The following is a 6,170-nucleotide window of genomic DNA, read 5'->3' as shown; positions in this document are numbered from 1 at the left end:
TTGTTGCTTTTATAAAATCTCCTACAAGACAGTGACCGGTATACTGTGAAATATTAATAATTAAAAACAAATCCCACTTGTCAAAATAAATACATCTGTCTGTTACAATATCTTTGCTTCTTCCCTTGTACTTGTTCTCTGAAGCGGCAGGTGTCAAAGTGGCTCTCTTTGTTGTAGGACATGTACCCAATTATGCACACCATTTAGAAGGGACCTGACAGCAAACTAAAATGATTCAATGCATGCCAGAGGGATGTAGCAATAGGGGAGAATCTAGACAATCAAAGGACTCTAGTTCAAGGACAATCAGAGACAACTGAATGGGCCCCTAACCAGAACTATTCCATCTGTGATCTTTGACCCATGCCATTGCACCCTGGACATGCCCACCCCTCGTAGGGATCCTGGAGTGAGGGGTCCTGACACACAGATGTGCATTCATCAACAGGTGAAAGAGATCTCCTGAGAGGGATTTCATTTATTACACAATCTGCGGCACAACCAGGTTGCTCGGGTTTGCATGTAACTTGCCATTCCTTCACGAATTCAAATCACTTCCTTGCCTATCAAAATGGAAACTAGCCACTTCCCTCCGTTTCTCAGATTTTGCGTCCTCATTCATTTTAAGAATGAACTGGAGAGCCAGCTTGCAAGGGCAGAATGAGGCCCTTAACTGTCAAGTGAACTAGAGGGTCCCAGAGGCCTGCCCAGAACATCCATCTCTGAAAGGAGATAGTTATGACCTCGTTTGTTATCTGTTCCCAAAGTTTGATAAGTTACAAACGGGATGCATCTGAGCTGTTTAACTGAGAAAGGTGAGTAAGTCCATCAAATACTATAGTTCTTTCGTCTTGCACTTAATTCAGATCATTACGCTGAGGAACTACCGCTTACCAGTAAGCGTGGCTGATCTGTTACTCCTACTCTCCTTCCTGCAGACTCTCATGTGGATCATCTGCCCTTTGCTGCTCTTTCTTCCTACTCTCCTGAGGATGTGAGATGCAAAGAAGGGGACGAAGTGAGTGGAGGGACATCACTCACCAATCTACGCCAACGAAGGGAAAATGGGGAAACCATGAACCTAAATGAGAGGCAAGCTTTCTTAGCTAAGTGAACGGAGTAAGGTCCTGCTAACGAATGAGGACGCCCTGGGTAATCTTAGCACTGTTCCTTCCAGCAAGTCCATTTTCCGCAAGATGGGCTTTATTCTGAGAGCCATTAATAATTTGATGGCTAACAACTTCTTCCAAGATCACATGATACCCCCACACTTCTCAGATGTTTGAGAATTTTAGAGAAACGCCTGCCTTAAAAAATGTAAAAGATACTGTCTTCCATCACAATATAAGGTGTGTTTTCCCCTAGATTTTATGTCATTACTTCTTCCAAGAGAAAACAACACTTTCATTTGTAATATTTCAAGATTATATTCTTCAGTAAAATGTCTGAGGGTGAAGTCACAAATGCAAATGCGTTTTAGTGATGACACTTATTTGGAATCTTAAGATTCCATTTTTTTTTTTTCATGGTTATTCGTGGCTCTGCTGGGCGGGCAGGGGGGCCAGGGGAAATCCTGACAAAGTTTGCTCCTAAAGGGACTATACTTAGAACTGCCTATTGCCATCCAGAACATGAGCCCCGATAGCCAATCTGGAAATTTATATCCTCCTCAGCCCAGAATATTAGGGACAAGTCTGTGTCTAACCTCACTGAGCACTCTGGCAGACAGGAAGGGTGACCTAAATAAAACTTGGGGGATCAGTCTCGAAACGCTGTCCCAAAGAAACCTTGACCTGACTTCCCAATTCCTACAGATCATGGCATCTAAAAGGCCAAGATGGGGTAGCAAACCGTGGCAACGTCTCCTCCAGCCCGGCAGTCGTTCGCCCTGGTGGAGAGACAGGGTGGCCAGAAGACAGAGGTCTAGAGAAGGGAGGAATGCTGGAAGTCACTCTATAAATCCTGTCTTCCAGGGCATGCCGGACTTCAGTTTTAGTAAAACCCACGAGCACCATTTCAGACAGCAGTCATGACTTACTGCCCTTGCACGTAATATACTGTCGAATATGAAAAGAGACACAGGAGAGGAAATGATCCAGATGTTCACACATGTACGGTTCCCATGCTTGCCTGAGAGTCCTTCCACAGGAGGAGCTGGGCCATGTCAGCATGTTAAAAGGACAGGCGCATTTCTAATTCAAGGCCCTCAAGACCCATCAGCTCTTCAGCAGCCTCAAAGCTCCCTGTCAATGCTGTTAATGGCAAAGCTAAGCACGTGAGTGTCTTCGGTCAGGGAGCTCCTAATAGCATCGTGATTGCCCAATGATTGAGAACAATCATAGGGAGAAGACAGAAATGGCCTATTAGGACTTCGTGGCCATCTCCCCTCCCTCCCCACAGAGCAGCTTTCTTTCCACAGGCAAAACAGAGCCGTGACCTACAGGAGAGGTACTATATAGTGTTCCCTAGTTCCATGGTCAGCTGCCACAAGCCATGAAAATCTGACACTGGGGGACGGAACTACACCTTACACCCTAATGCTATTGATGTGTACCCTGTTGCGACGGATCGCCAAAGATCTATTCATTATAGCTTATTACTGATATTCTAGATGCTATTTCTCTCATTTTTAATAAAAGCAATTTAACAGAATTTCCTAAGTGGAATACATTCATTCTTTTACACTCCAGGGGAACCATAGGAAAAATTATGTTTACTTCTTTTCTCGATTGCCTTTCAAATTCTTTCTCTTTCTCATGAGCCACCTCTCCACCATTCAAACCATCCCACCTGTTCCGGAAGGAAGTTATGCTAGTGGAGAAGGCTGGAGTTGAAGTGAAAAAAAAAAAAATACAAGGATACAAATACAAATGCTTCTGTATTTAGTCTCTTCTCTTAATCACATGATCTTTTGGGGGGCATCTCCTAGGTGATCACTGATAAAGCTTTACTGACAGCAAAATAATCTACAGTAGACAAATTCACAGAACCAGGGGATGGAAAAAAAAAAAAACCCACAGTATCCCAGACATGTTTCCAGGACCAATAATACGGAAGTTATTATTTTTGTTAATGTTCTGGTAAGATGTCCTGTCTCCTGATCTTATTTGATTAGGAAACTCATTTCCCCAAAGAATACCTATTAACCTACTAACCATTCACAACACATCAGCCGTCACTTGCCAATCTTAAAGCTTTGGACTTAAAGATTAATTTTTAAAGCTGGTAGGAACACAGGTGTTTCAGCCCATTCTGTTATAGTCATACTCTTTGACATTTTCTATATGAAAACTAGCCTTTGAGAAGGTGTCTTCTATGCTCATTTTTTAAAATTCTGGATAAATGCCCTTAATCTCAAGGTCTACCTGGCTTTGGTAGTTTGGGCTCTGGAGTAATTCCCACTCATTAATGGAGTAAATTATATCTCTGTGCCTGTTTCCTCATCTCAGAAATGAACACAATGATCAAATTAGCTGATCCCCAAGAGGTTTCAGCATGTCCTTCCCAGAGTGCTCATTAAATGTTGGCTATTACTAATACCATTATTACATATCTGAGGAAGACTGAGAACAAGCCCCACAAAACAACCATGACCCCCATTCACCTTTATCCCCATTCTTACTTTCATCCCTTGTGCTCAACGAAATGGTCTCTTCCACCCACATTCTGACTTAAAAGTGGAAACAACCATGTTGGCAGGAGACAACAATCTGGCTCTTTTATTTCTCTAATCTTCTCATCTCAATTAGCAAATCATTTCTGGGTGCAGAGGTGGGCAGAAAACTGTGAAGGTTTTTTTTTTTTTTTAACGTTTATTTATTTTTCAGACAGAGAGAGACACAGCATGAACGGGGGAGGGGCAGAGGGGGCAGAGAGAGAGGGAAACACAGAATCGAAAGCAGGCTCCAGGCTCTGAGCCATCAGCCCAGAGCCCGACGCAGGGCTCGAACCCGCGGACCGCGAGATCGTGACCTGAGCCGAAGTCGGACGCTTAACCGACTGAGCCACCCAGGCGCCCCAAATTGTGAAGGTTTTTAATGACCCCTCTCTTCACTTTCTCACTAAGGTTTGCTACATTTTGAGATCAATAGTATCAATTATCCTAGTTTCCACACCAACCATCATTTTTGTGGGAAAGACTCAGTAGAGAGGATTCCGCGTTTAAACTGTGGTCTTTCATCTTGGGCACTACTTTTGGTGGCTCTGAGTACCGCCCACACCTTCTACAGTTCACAGAGAGAGCTATGAAATAAAACTGATCCTGGGGAACCTGGATGGCCTCGGATGCTTAACCAAGCATCGGACTTTGGCTCAAGTCATAATCTCGCGGTTTGAGAGTTCCAGCCCCGCATCGGGCTCTGTGCTGACAGCTCTGAGCCTGGAACCTGCTTCGGATTCTGTGTCTCCCTCTCTCTCTGCCCCTCTTCTGCACGTGCTCGCTCTCTCTCGCTCTCTCTCTCTCTCTCTCTCTCTCTCTCAAAAATAAACATTAAAAAAATTAAAACTGATCCCAAGCTATCTTGCTAACATCCTCAGAAACATAATTGTAGTTTAACACATTAAATGTGCCCAGCATCGCTGGGCTGAGACACTGGGCTGCTGGGTGGTGGGGGGAGTCCCCGGAGGGGCTTTTGGGAAGAGCCCTGAACTGATCCCAGAGGCCGCAGGACTAGCCTGATTTATATGATGTGTTTGAACAAAGTGACAAAGGCTATCTTTTAAGTACTGTGGAAGCCCCCTTTGGATGCTTTGGAGAAAAATATTTTTCCCCATTTAAAAAAAAATGTTTATTTTGACAAAGAGAGAGAGCATGTCTGGGGGAGGGGCAGAGATGGAGAGTGGGACAGAGGATGTGAAGCGGGTTCCATGCTGACAGCAGAGAGTGCAACGTGGGGCTCGAACTCAGGAACTGTGAGATGATGACCTGAACCGAAGCCAAACACTTAACAGACTGAGCCACTCAGGCACTCCCATTTCTAAAGACTTTTAATTTAGAAGTAATTTCAAAATCCGAAATGCAAAAATTAACATAAAACTAGGAATGGCCATCTACCCTTTGACCAGATTCACCATTTTTTATAAAACTTTACCTTATTTATCATTTGTTCTCTCTCCTTTTTTCCCCTGAACTCTTTAAAGGTTACAGACCTCTTTATCCCTAAAATAGGTACATATATCAAGTGTTTTATCATCCAAGAATAGGGATACTCCCTTACATGATGACAGTATAGTTACCGACTTCAGTAAGTTTTACATGAATACTGCTCTCCAATCTACAATTAGTATTCCAAGTTTTATCGGTTGTCTCAAATATGCCTTTTATCCCATTTTTATACCCTCCAGTACCGGATCTGGTCTACGTCCAGATTATTTCCTTTACCAGCCATGTCTCTATAGCCTTTAATCTGGAACATTAAACAGTCTTTTATAATAACTTTCAATATCTTTTACAGAACTGACATTTTTTGAAGAATATAGTTCCCTACACCCTCATTTATTATTTATTGGGATAGAACATGCCTCACATAAGTTTGCCCACTTGTCCTTGTGATTAGATTCAGCTCTCGTTCTAGGCTAGAACACTGCTTAGGTGATGTGTCCTTCGGTATCACGGCTTATGGTGCATAATGTCTCATTGGTGATGTCAATTCTGATCATCTGGTCAAGGCGCTGCCCAGTTTCTGGACCATACCACTCTACAGATCTTCCCCCTCACCACTAATAAGCAGTATGTGAGAAGACACCAAGCCCATACAAATACCCATTTCCTCCTCATCAAAATTTCTCCCTAAATTTAGTATCAATGGATAACTCTTGCTCGACCCAATCTTTACCCATGACTTTTCCAGCTCCCACACACCTTCCAGCCCTCCTCATTCACCACGCAGCCCTCAGCATTCTCCTAGAAGCAGACCCTCCTTTCTCCCCATTAATTATTGTGTTTGCCTTTCGGTTACTTGCAGGACCAATGAATTCCTATTATGTTTAATAGTTTATAATTCATTATTGTCCTTAATTATGTGGATGCTCACATTGTCTAAGATTTGGCAGGAGAAGTCCTTGCAGCGTTCCCCCACCTTTTCTTAGTACCTTCTTCTTTTGTGGTAGAACAAGAAGATTCAGTTCCTTCTACCCATCCCTGTCCTGCAATCGGCCATTTCTTCATGGAT

The sequence above is a fragment of the Neofelis nebulosa genome, chromosome 6 (assembly GCF_028018385.1).
Source record: "Neofelis nebulosa isolate mNeoNeb1 chromosome 6, mNeoNeb1.pri, whole genome shotgun sequence".
NCBI classification, from domain to species: Eukaryota; Metazoa; Chordata; class Mammalia; order Carnivora; family Felidae; genus Neofelis; species Neofelis nebulosa.
This window is presented reverse-complemented; position numbering follows the sequence as displayed.